The sequence below is a fragment of the Triticum aestivum genome, chromosome 7A, assembly GCF_018294505.1.
Source record: "Triticum aestivum cultivar Chinese Spring chromosome 7A, IWGSC CS RefSeq v2.1, whole genome shotgun sequence".
In the NCBI taxonomy this organism is placed as follows: Eukaryota; Viridiplantae; Streptophyta; class Magnoliopsida; order Poales; family Poaceae; genus Triticum; species Triticum aestivum.
In genome coordinates, this window is record NC_057812.1 from 50,019,964 (window position 1) to 50,032,669 (window position 12,706).

The following is a 12,706-nucleotide window of genomic DNA, read 5'->3' on the forward strand; positions in this document are numbered from 1 at the left end:
TAGTACTATTTCCGATCACGTGCGGTGCAGATTTTTACTACATCAAAGTGTTTCGTCCACCCGGCAATACTACCAAGTGTGCAGCTATGGGTATCCCGATCTGAAAAAAGAAAAAAAAGGGAGCGGGAGTCAGAGAAGGACGTGAAGGCCCTGCCGTCTCCGCCTCGTTGTGGCCCCCGCCTTCCGCTCGGCCTCAACCTGCTGGACTCCGCTTCCGTCATCGTTTTCAATCAAAGCCGCCGAATCCCCCCGAGCCACCGTAAATCGGCGCGGCCTTGAACCGGGTCCTGCCGCCTCCCCAATGGTGAGTCAACGCCAAGCCACGCTTGGTTTCGCTCCAAACCGTCACCGGGCATCGCTGCTGCGACCGCGACTCCGCCTAGCCGATGAACCGGATTCCAACTACAGAGCTGCCGTGTTCATCTTTAAGCCGCCCGATTCCGGGCTCCGCCACGGTCAGGCTTTAAGCCATCATCTCCGAGCCGTCGCCACTGGGACCTTGTGCTAAGCCACCTTTGGCTGGCCTTATTCTGAGCCATCGATGTGAGCTGCCGCGGTCTCAAGGGGGTGGCTAAATTGCTGTTGAATCTACTGGAGATTATTCACGAACATTGAATACGGATCATCCGTCGTGTGCATGAATCAGGTGTACATCTAAGGTCTATTTTATTAGCGCATATTATTTTTGCCAAGAAACAATTACTTTGGCATGTGATATTTTTTGACGCAGGGCAATTGTTCATTACAAATGAGGAGTTATATTACGGGCACGTAGCACGCGCTAGCAATGCTCTGCACCGGCGTTTCGTCTGTATCAACCACCCGGTGAATGAACGTGCGCAAGTTACTGTCCCGGTGGTCCGGTTTACATCAGCTTGCCGGACCGCGCCCGCGGTTAACTCACCCGTCCGTGACGGTTTACGATATTGGTGCTGATTTTCTCCGTCCGCACCGGCTTACTGTACCGCGGCCGACTCATCTGTCGGAACTACCTCTGATGCTGCGGTCATCTTTGCTGTCCGTCTCTAACAGCCCGGTCTACATCAACATACCGGACCGCACCTGTCTGCATGAGCTGTTTATTGAATATGAGCAAGTCACTACTTGCGTAGTCTGGATTTCTTTCAATAAATTGAAGGCAAATTATCATTCAGCCACCGTCTGCACTGGACGGTTCAATGGGCAGGCGCACAAATCGCCGCCACTACAGTTTGGTTAACTTTAAATCACCAGTTGGAAGGAACCATTGGCTGAGTTGCTGACACGGCTCATACGAGATCATTTACAACCCGCCGCAGTCACCTCGACCTTCTGTGGATTCACATTGTACTATCAACACCAATGATATACAAGTTATGCCGGTTTCTATCACGGTCAAATATGGAGAATCTCAAGCCAACTCCTCGAGTCACCTTGAGACTTGGGGGCTACAATGATATGACTTAGCAAACGTTGCCGGTTTTTAGTGAAGTCAAGAACCCCAATACGTTGGAGGGAAAGATAACCCGGTCCCGGATTCACATCGTGTTGTCAGAAGATTTCCGGATTAAAAAGTATATGACAGTTACAAAATCCCGGCTCAATGAAGAAGTTTCGGGTCATCAGAAAAGGATTCCGGTTTAAAATCTGGTTCAAGGGAAAGATGTCTCCCACAAAGCTTTGAAGCTCTCAATATCCGGTTCAAGATCCCGGTTCAAAGAAGAATTTATCTCTTGCAAAGGTTAAAAATTGCCGAAGAGGACCTGCTGCCACGATGCGCGGTTCAAACATGGATATCCTGCCTTATTGGCTTATCATATTATTGATCACTTGGGGGCTTGGTCGTATCCGAACCATAGCAACACCTTTTGATAGGCGTAAAGCCACAGCATCACTTGGGGACTTGTGGTTACGTCTGAACCATAGTCACGCCTCTTGATGGGGGAGAGCCACCAGATCACTTGGGGACTTGGTCACGTCTGAACCAGTCATGCCTCTTGATCGGCCTAAGGCCACAGAATCACTTGGGGGCTTGGTCGAACCCGAACCATTGCCATGCCACTTGATCGGCATAAATGCCACGGTTTCATTTGGGGACCTGGCTAACTTGAACCATAGCTACACCTATCGGGAGCTTGGTCGTGTCGGACCATGGTAACGCCATCTGATCAGCTCAAATAAGCCTCTTTTTGCAAACTGTTTTATCATTGCCTTTGCTTCACAATTTTCTTTGATAGATATTTCTTTCTTTTTTGTTGCGTTTTTAAACCGACATTTCTTAAACCGGTTCGACTGTCAATTACAAATGGACGGGACGCGGTCAAATTTTAATCCGGAGACTATCTGCCCGGTTTGATTTTCTGTTACCATCCTATTATGGAGTAAACCGATGTTTATCAACCCGGCTCGGCTTTCAACTACAAGTTGTCAGTACACGATCAAATTATAAATCGGAGACTATCAGTCCGGTCTGGTTTGACTACAAGTCACCAGTATTATATATGGTTAATCCGGTGTTTATCACAACCCGGCACGGTTTTATCATAAACCGGCACAATATGGAAGGAGTTATCAGTACTCAAGATTTGGGTTATCACCCTTACTACAAAAAGTTGGTAAAACCAACGATGTGATTTAATGTCACAGGTATGATATATTTCATATTTGATTATTCTAAATGCAGCCTTGGTTATAAACCCAGGTTATATGTTAGGCATTATGACCCGTCCAGCGGTAAACCGCCAGGACACTTTAAACTTGTTGTATGCAGAAACAGGTTGAATAAAGCATGATTATAAATCACCGGTGTTTATTAAACCGGTAGTATGATCCAGTGTTTATTAAACCGGCCTGGCTTTGGACAATAAGTCGCCAATATATATTCGGATTGCGCCATTGGAATCATGCGCTTATAAATCATTGGGTTATATTATTCAAATAGCCAAACTTGGCTGAAATTTCATTATGATATTGAATGAATAAGGTTTTCATACCGGATTATATTATCTTGAATAGCCAACATGGCTGGATTTTTATTATTAAGGTTTTCAAAGTCGCTATAGCGTAATGTCTACTCTTTTATCAAAGGATATGATTTATTCTACAATGGAAGGAATAGTCCCGAGTCGCTGCAGGCTTACAACCCGGCACTTGGGGGGCTACATTATTCAAATCGAGATTACATGCAAGTCTCATGTCGCTGCAAGCATGCATCATGACACTTGGGGGCTAATGCAAAGTCATTTTTACTAGTCTTATTGAAGACCCGACTCATCATATTATAATGAGCCGGCCCTTGGGAGCTATCAATTGCTCCGTCAACAATTCAAGGTACACAAGTTTTCGTCCATAATATTGAATGATCCATTGCTCAGTTGGTAAAGTACAAAGCTCTTAACCTTGTGGACGTGGGTTCAAGCCCTACGATGGAAGCTACATTATAAGATGTTATTTTCATTGAAGTATATATCAAGTTCCGGTTCAGTATTATCTTACTAAGCCGGCCCTTGGGAGCTACACATCACTGGTAAAATCTACATAATTATATTTATAAAGTTCCTGCTCATTATTGCATAATGACCCGGCCCTTGGGGGTTACACTGATTGAAGTTTTTATAAGCAATTACAAGTCCCAGGTTGCTGCAAGCATGACAACCCAGCACTTGGGGGCTACATATATGGAGTATTCAGTTTATATGATTGAGATGAACAAACCGGATTTCTTCAAGGTTGAAACATTTATTGGAGCAAGTCTTAAGTTATCACTATGTTCTCCTCTTAAGACTTGGGGGCTACAGGTATTATGCATATAAAGGAGGAACATCTTCATTTTATCAGTTTTGAGCAAATCAGGAAGATCAATTACATGACCCGGTGTCGACAACAATTATGACCCGGCGCCATCAATATTTATAAACTGGCCATTTTGGTAATATTAAACCGGCAAGTTTTACATCTTCAAACCGGCTGAATATCAGATAAGTATTTTCAGACCCATATTTCTTAAACCGGCGGAGCTGAGTCGAAGGAGTTATTCTTCACAATGTTTCTCGATGACAAGCCAATGTCGGCAAATTGATTATGAAGCTGGTCTGTTGACTCAGATTTCCCAGAAGGAGGAAATAACAAGGACTTAAGGATGATCAGGTACCGGTTTACAAAAATTCTTAACCTGGAGCATAACCTGTCAAAATTGTTCTTGTGTTTATTTTGCAGCATAAGTTTACCATGAATAAATCCAAGCTAAACTTGGGGGCTAATGTCGGAGATATACCCCGCGGTGTAAACCGGCCGGAAGTTAACCCGGCCGGACTTGGCGGTTTATCTGAAGACCCCGCTGACACTTGGCGAGTTACTAGCGACCCGCCCTGACCTGGCGGTTTACAAGCAACCCACCTGGTCATTATGACTCACTGGTGATCCGGCGTGCGGGATCAACGGATGACAAGGCCCAAAGCCCAGAAGGCCGGTTCACGTTTAACGGTGGGCCGGTTTAAGAGGAAAGGCATGAGGAACATTATCTTACAAGGAGCTAAGACCTGGACTTGTATCCAGTTTGTATTAGAGATAGACTAGTCGTAATCCTAATAAGACTCCACATGTAAACCGCCCCTTCAACATATATAAGAAGGGGCAGGGCTCCCCAAAAGGGGACAAGATTCACAAGTTCCACAAGTTGGACAAGTTAGGTTTAGACAATAGCTCTCGAGATAGAGCACTCTTGTAACCGTGGTCATCATCATCAATATCAATGAAGCAGGATATAGGCTTTTACCTCCACCGTGAGGGGCCGAACCTGGGTAAAACATCGCGTCTCTCGTCCCGCTCAACCCCTCTCAAGTTACCACATAGATGCGTTGGCCTCGCGACTTCTGGTTGCAAATCTCCATTGCCTCTCTTCACCAATCTCCATTGCAAATGCTGGTACTGGTGCACACTTCTGCTTCAAAAATGAACTCTCCTATGTGTTAATGACCTGCACTAGCACTGGTTGTGGCTTTGTTGGGCTAGGAAACAGTACTCCTGCTGTATCTATCTCATACACCACTGGCACACCTATTTCAGATAATGGAACCTGCTCCTCACAAACTGGTCCAATGTTCAAATCACTAGGTCTTGGAGCATCACTTCTGATGACTGTTATGTTCACCACCTTCTGACCTTTGATAACTAGGTCATCCAACATTTCCTCCACCTTATCATCATCTGTCAGTTCTTCCATACCTGAAACCCCAACACCTGGATCTCTAACATAATACATAAAGTCTGTCATCCCATAACCTTCAAGCTCTATTAGTGCAATCAGATTGTAAAATGTGATATCATCCACATTTAGGCTTCTTTCAAGATTATCTCTGTCATGGAAATGGAATCTGACTTCCCACACTTCATCATTCAATCTACAGTTCAAGTAAAGCAATTCAGTTCAAGTAAACAATTCAGTTAAAAGTTAAATATTCAGTTAAAAATATAGTTTCAGTTAAAAATTCAGTTAAAAGTTAAAGATTCAGTTATATATTCAGTTAGTAGAAACAATTCAATTAATGTTTCACTTAAAGATTTAACTAAAGTTTCAGTTAAAAATACAGTTTAAGTTAAAATTACAGTTTCAGTTAAAAATTCAGTTAAAAGTTAAAGATTCAGTTATATATTCAGTTAGTACAAACAATTCAGTTAATGTTTCACTTAAAGATTTAACTAAAGTTTCAGTTAAAAATACAGTTTAAGTTAAAATTACAGTTTCAGTTAAAAATTCAGTTAAAAGTTAAAGATTCAGTTATATATTCAGTTAGTACAAACAATTCAGTTAATGTTTCACTTAAAGATTTAACTAAAGTTTCAGTTAAAAATACAGTTTAAGTTAAAATTACAGTTTAATCAGTTAAAGTTTCAGTCCAAAATACAGTTAAAGTAATTTGTTCACTTAACAATTCAGTACAGGATTCAGTTATAAATTCAGTAACATTTTCATTTAAATATTCAGTTGTAAATTCAATAATTGAGTAGGTTGAAATTGAGTTTAACATTCAGTAATTTTATGTAATTGAGTAGGTTCAAATTGAGTTTAACAATCAGTAATTTCAGTTAATGTTTAGGTGCCTACTACATACACTTAGAACCCTAGAACTACATAAACACTTCACTTACATGTCTGACCACATAAACAACCTACAACAATAATCCTATAACACTAGAATCACAAACACTTAGAACCCTAACCCTAGAACCCTAACCCTAGAAACCAAATCCGGGTACGGAAAGAGAAAACTTACGAGACACCGCCGAAGGAGGATGCGTAGTGATGGCTCCCCTCTGGATCTTCCTTCACGGCCTTGGCGAATGCCCTCGCCGCCGCGTACTCAACACAGTAAGACGGCGACGACGGCTGTGGAAGAGGCGGAGCCTGAGATGGGTTTGAACTGCCGCAAACCTCTGTTGGATCTGCAGGAGCACCACTGCCACCAGATGCATCGCCAGCACCACCGCCACCGCCATCATCACCGCCACGCGAGGTGGCCATCACCGGCGGCGAGCAAGGGCGAGAGAGGAGAGGGGAGCGGGACGAGAGAGGAGAGGGGAGCGGGACGAGAGAGGAGAGGGGAGCGGGGCGAGAGAGAGGACAGGGGCGCGGGGGGGGGGGGGGACTGTCTGACAAGGACCGACCGGCGCGGCGTCTTGACCGTTTTGTTCCTAACGGCGCCGTTTGCCTATCCGTCAAGCCACGTCAACGTTTTCGGGGCCCACCTATCGAAAAAGAGATCAAACGAGGCTAAACGGCTATTCAGTGCTTTTTGCAATGGGTTAAGAGATTTTACGGTGTTTTTTTGCAACAAATTAATGACTTGGTAGTTTCCTGCAAACCTAGCCACAAATGTGGTGGTTTCTTGCAATTGACTCCCTGGCGTGATGCCCAAGGAGGTGGCCACTTCGACTTCCACGACAGAGCCAGCGAGGATGGCGTCGAACGCCGACCACCGTGTGTACGTGTTGCCTGGCTATGCTCACGGGCTTGGCAACGGAGAAGAACCAGCCACGGTGTAGCTCGGCCGGAGACATGGAAGAAGCAAGGGTCGCTCACAGCCGGTTTGTTGAAATGCCCATGAAGGAAAAGAGTAAGAAAAAAAACACTTGAGTCATTGGCGGGTGGGACATTCATCCAACTCAGCATATTGTCCACATAAGCACGCCATGTCATCCTGACATGCGGGCCCTACTTGTCGGTTTGGCCGTTTTCTTGACCAAATCCAAGCATTAGTGCTCCGTGTCACAGGTTAGGCGCTGAATTTGTGGTTTTTTGTGTCCTCGCACAAATATGGTATCAAGTCGTTACCCTAGACCAAGTGTGATAGTTTTGGGTAAATAGTTATCTCGAGTGTGTTCTTTTAAAAGACGGTAATGTACCTGGTGATTGTTCGCCAGCAACACATGGCATTCCGAATGATTTTGATGACATTTTTATTTGTAAGTGGGTCGCAGTTTCTTTGAAGAGACATCACATTTTTCATGATGAAAGCCTCGAAGATACATGACATTTTTCATGATGAAAGCTTCGAGACTATCATCTTTCCAAAAGAAATCCCATGTGTTGCTGGCGAACGGTCGCCAGATACGAGGTCGCGCTTTTTTTGTTTTGGAACAAAGATGACGTGATTGCATCGAATGTTGGCTTTTTTTGTGGACAGTCACGTACGATGGGATTTTTGTTCGTTTATTTATGGATGGAGATTATGCTTTTTCGCACGCCAGGGCTGCGTCATGCCGACCAGACCACCGGAGCGCACCTGCGCCGTGAGCCCAATGCGCGACCGACATGTCACCTCCCAGTGGCCCTGCCCCTAAGCCGTGTCTCTCACTTTGTCCTAAAATTGTCCAGATTGGCGGATAGATAGGTAGTCCGGGGTGGATAGTGTCCTACCGGGCTGACTGACCGGGTGCGTCCGCGAGCCCCTTGGGTCCTCCCCATATATGGTTTGAGTATGACTGTTTACTAAAGTGGGTGGGGGTTCGGTTGGATCGCCTTTTTTTTTCCTTCTGTTTCTTGTCTGGTTAGTGATTGGGCTGTTGTTCGGATGTTTAAGGAGGATTTGGGGGAATTGGGTGTAGATGTTCATAACGTTGGAAAGCACCAGTGTGTCCGCTCCGAAGCAACCACGGCAAGACAAATGAAGGGCGGGTTCCATCGCAATGTCGAACGGCAAAAAGGAAGAAACTTGGCTGGATGATGGTGGTGAAGAATTTGAGAAATGGTGGTCTTTTCATGCGGAAACAAATGTGGAACGATCGAAATGCCCCCCCCCCTAACTTGGATGGGTCTGGAGTGCCGAACGTCTACGTGATGAAGGTCTGGACACCCATAAACCTCACCTAACTTTGCAACTAGGTTGTGCTGAGTTGGGACGGCAGGACGCAACCTCGAGACACCACAACACATTGTGTAGAAGAAAAGAGGCCAAACAAGAGGGCCCGAATGTTTAACCTCCGCGCGTTGGGTTTGCGCTTGGTCCTATCCACAAAACCGACTCTCCGGCTTGTGGACCGACCTTGGTGAGGCCACGCGCAGAAGCATAGAGGTGGTGGCCCCCGCCCGCCGGCGTCGACCAGAGATAGATTGTGAGCGCGCCAGCAGCGACAACCCCCCCAGACCCAATCCGCCAGTGGCCCCGCCCCTAAGCAACCCACCGCGAGGACCGCAGATTCGAATCCCTCGCCCCCGCTCCCCTTTCCTTCCTTCACCCAAACCGAACGCCCCGACCCTCTATCTATTTATCCCGCCGGTCGCCTCCCGACCTCCTCGTCTGTTCCATCCTCTCGCTCTCGGTCGCTTTTCCCCTTTCCCTTTCCCGTCGCCGCCGAAGGAGGAGTTCGACCGGTGGCTGGAGACGGGGGAGGCGCCGGCGATCCCTCCAGCCTCCGCCTCTACAGGGAGGTGCGTGACCTCGGCTTCAAGACCTTCCTTGGTGGGGAACTTTAGTACCCACAGCTGCTTTCGCCGCCCCTCTTCTGCTGTTTATACCATTGCACATCACTTTCACCCTGCCTTGGTGGGGAACTTTGTTTCTAGGAATTTCATTGATCTACGCCCTGTTCCAAATATTTCATTATGTTGGACTGAATACTCTGTTCTAGCCGAGTATGCGTTTCAGATATGAATTTAGTTAGTACCGGAAACAAAATTGTATCCAGAGCACTGTAGTGTTTTGCCAACTAGTGTTCCTCATTTCTGCGTAATGGGATTCTGAAACGTGCCTTCTGTGATGATGTGCAGGGCAGCAGCTGACCGGGAGAAAACGGCGACGGCCTACAAGTCGGAGAAGAGGAAGGAGATGGAGGCGGAGGGGTACAAGATCCTGGGCAACTCCGGCGACCAGTGGAGCGACCTGCTGGGCTACTCCATGAGCGCCCGCTCCTTCAAGCTCCCCAACCCGATGTACTACGTCCCTTGACACAACAGAGCAGACATGATTGGTGGGCATAGTGTGAGAAATGCAGTGCTTATTTATCTATTGCGTTCGTCATGCCGGCCCGATTGACTGAACCCTGTACTGACTGACTGAGTGTGCAAAACAAGACTGAGAATGGAATTGAGAAGGAAGAATTTATACCGTGCAAATTATTCGCTGACTTCATGTAGCATACTTGCATTGGACTTGTGAGCTTGATTGTGTAATGGATGAGATGCTAAATGCTGTTGCTCTGAAATGAAATGTTGACTTGATGGACACACTGTGCCAAAAGGCGAGGAATCGACAGAATCGCTCCGTGAAATATCCTATGCTGTTAAGCAGGAAGATATCTCCTGAAATAATATCTTCTGGCATAATCTACAAAAATCTAGCCTCCTCATCTCTGCTGAACAAACCAAAAGAAAAAAAGTGGTGTACATCTTCAGATCTTCTTACATTGTTGCAAGGAAGGAACCAGCTAACAGTAAAACTGCAGTGCTGCTCTGCGCACCTCTTTTTATTCTGTCAGCAGGATCTCGCATCTACCAGCACTTGTGTAGGATCTCTGAGGTTTGAAGGAAGACTGCATCCAACACAGAAAGACACCTTTTTTTTTCTGTCTACAGAAAGTAACAGCACCCAACACAAAGTTCAGAATGAATTCCCCCCAAAAGGGAGATTGATGTTTATGTTTTGAAGGGAAAGCCTAGATTAGAACGACAGCGTGACAAGATCGAAACTCGCTGGAGCTACCATGACACGCAAGGTTACCAAAAGTGTTGCCAAAGTCAGATGTTTATACTGATACTCTGTTTAGTCCTTGACTTTAAACTGAACCTCAAATTAAACAGGATCAATGGCCAGACAACACGCTGACATTGCACAATAAAAAAACAGATGCTGAATCTTATTGCTTGTAGAAAAAACATTGTGTGTGTCGCCGTGCTTCAGTTTCATTGGAAAAGAAAATTATATCTAGTAAGAATAACAGCACGGCGTGTCTCTGAAACTTTTGACGACCTTCTGGTTCAGATGGCTTATTACGAACTGCATCATGGTGTGTTTTTCAGCGTTGCAGGACCTGCAGAACCTGCTTCATGGAACTGCATCACCGTGTGTTTCAGCGTTGCAGGACCTGCAGCACCTGCTTCATGGACGGCCGTGATGATGGGTTTGTGCCCGTGCAAATTAGCCCTAGCTTGAACACCAGTTGTACCTCACGCGAGTAGGCTGGATCTCGTATGTCTGCATCAATCACATTTGTCAATTGGATGCTCTCATCTTGATGAAATTGCCTCCATGCCCATTGCGCCAAATTCTCGTACCCGCCCCCCACCATTTGCACGCCTCCCTGTTACCAGCTCCAAGAGAACAACCCCAAAGCTGTACACATCAACTTTCTCGTTCATTTTTCTCGAGCTTCCGAACTCTAGAAAATAAAAGATGTAAGTAGTTGTTCACACAGTTATAAACTTTATAATACAGAGTTCAAAATAACTGAAGTTGTTACCTGGAGCTATGTATCCGAAGGACCCAACCACAGCCGAGACAGACTCTGGCTCGCCAGCTTTAAGTAGAGAGCGAGCTAGGCCAAAGTCCGCAATCTTTGCTTTGAACTGAGGACCCAGTAGGATGTTGCTGGACTTCACATCACGGTGTGCTATAGCAGGAGAGCAACTGTGGTGCATGTAACACAGCCCTCTTGCTGCATCGATTGCTATTGACATTCTTATCGGCCAGTTCAACAACCGTCTAGTTGTACTAGTAGGGTCATCTTTCTGATGCAGCCATTCATACAGGCTACCATGTTCCATGTATTCGTATATGAGGAGCTTCGATTCAGAGCTTGATATGAAGCCAAGCAACTTTATGATATTGGCGTGTCGGATGGATCCAAGAATCTCAATCTCAGCTTGAAACTGCTTTTCCAGCACATCATGTTCCAGTTCACCACTACTAGACCATATTTGCTTGATAGCTATAACCCCGCCGTTTCTGTTACCAAGGCAGATCTTATATACCTTTCCTGAGCCACCGCTGCCGACAAGGTTTGTATCAATGAGGTTGCAAAGGATGTCTTGAATGTCATAATCAATAGCTTGGAAGGCCGTCAGTTTCCACTGTGGAGATGGGGCGTCGTCCTTTTCCTTTGAGAAAAATGCCTTGATCTTAGTTAAACCAATTAGCCCTGTGCATATGAGAATGGCTGAACCAAAGACGAGGAGAATAATTACAAGCATCTTCAAGTGCAATCTGGTGCATGGAGGAAGGTTTCCAAAGTGGTTGGAGGAACATAAGCTGGGATTGGAAAGAAAGCTCCATTGAAATCTTCCCATCTCGAAAGGAGATGGAATCTTGCCTGTGAGTTGGTTACTAGAGAGATTGAGGAAGATGAAGGGAAATTGTAACTGTACAAGGTTTTCTGGTATTGGGCCGTAGAGATGATTGCCGTCTAATAAAAGGAGGGACAGATTCTCGAGCTTACAGCAATCGCCTGGTATGCGACCTGATAGAGAGTTACTGTGTAGATCGAGGACCTCCATATTCTGCATTCTCCAAATCTCACTAGGTATTGTCCCGTTCAACGTGTTAGAAGACAAATTGAATATTCTAAGTTGGGTCAGCTTGGATAAAGTGTCTGGAATTTCACCAACTATGCTCATATTACTCATTGACAACTCTTCTAGGTTTGTCAAATTTCCAAAATGTGGATTGATTCTGTGTGAAGCAAAGGGATTGGAAGATAGTTTCAGAACTTGTAGGGATGAAAGCTGGCAGATTGAACTTGGAATACTACTGGATAAACTATTCGATTCAAGGTTAAGGTACGCAATCGTTTTTGATAGTGCATGAATATTTAGTGGGAGACTACCAACAAAAGAATTGTATGAGAGGTCTAGAAACTCAAGGCTTGAGCAACTGAAAAGAACCACAGGGAAAGAACCTGGAATGTTGTTGTAAGAAAGGTCGATGTGTGTAAGGTTCTTGAAAAAGCAAATTTCTGACGGAATTGGCTTGGCAAGATTGTAGTTACTGAGTGAAATACGTGTAACAAAGCCCTCCCGGGTGCAACTGACGCCATCCCACTTACAGTGGTCTGCGTCCATGTTGTAGCTCCAGCTGATCATCAGCGGTTTGCCCCAGTAATTCTCAAGGCTTAGAAGTGCTTCCTTTTCAGCCTTCCTGCTCATGGCTTCACAGTTGTACCCGAGGAGCGAGCAAATGAGGAGGACTAGAGATAGCTTGTGGAGGATGGTACTGTGAACAAGGTGCGAATTTGCCAT

General features: G+C 45.5%; 1 pseudogene; it reads right to left on the minus strand.

Moving 5' to 3' along the window:
- Positions 1 to 10,542: 10,542 nt before the first annotated feature.
- LOC123152968 (leucine-rich repeat receptor-like kinase protein CLV1B) lies at positions 10,543 to 12,706 on the minus strand (annotated as a pseudogene).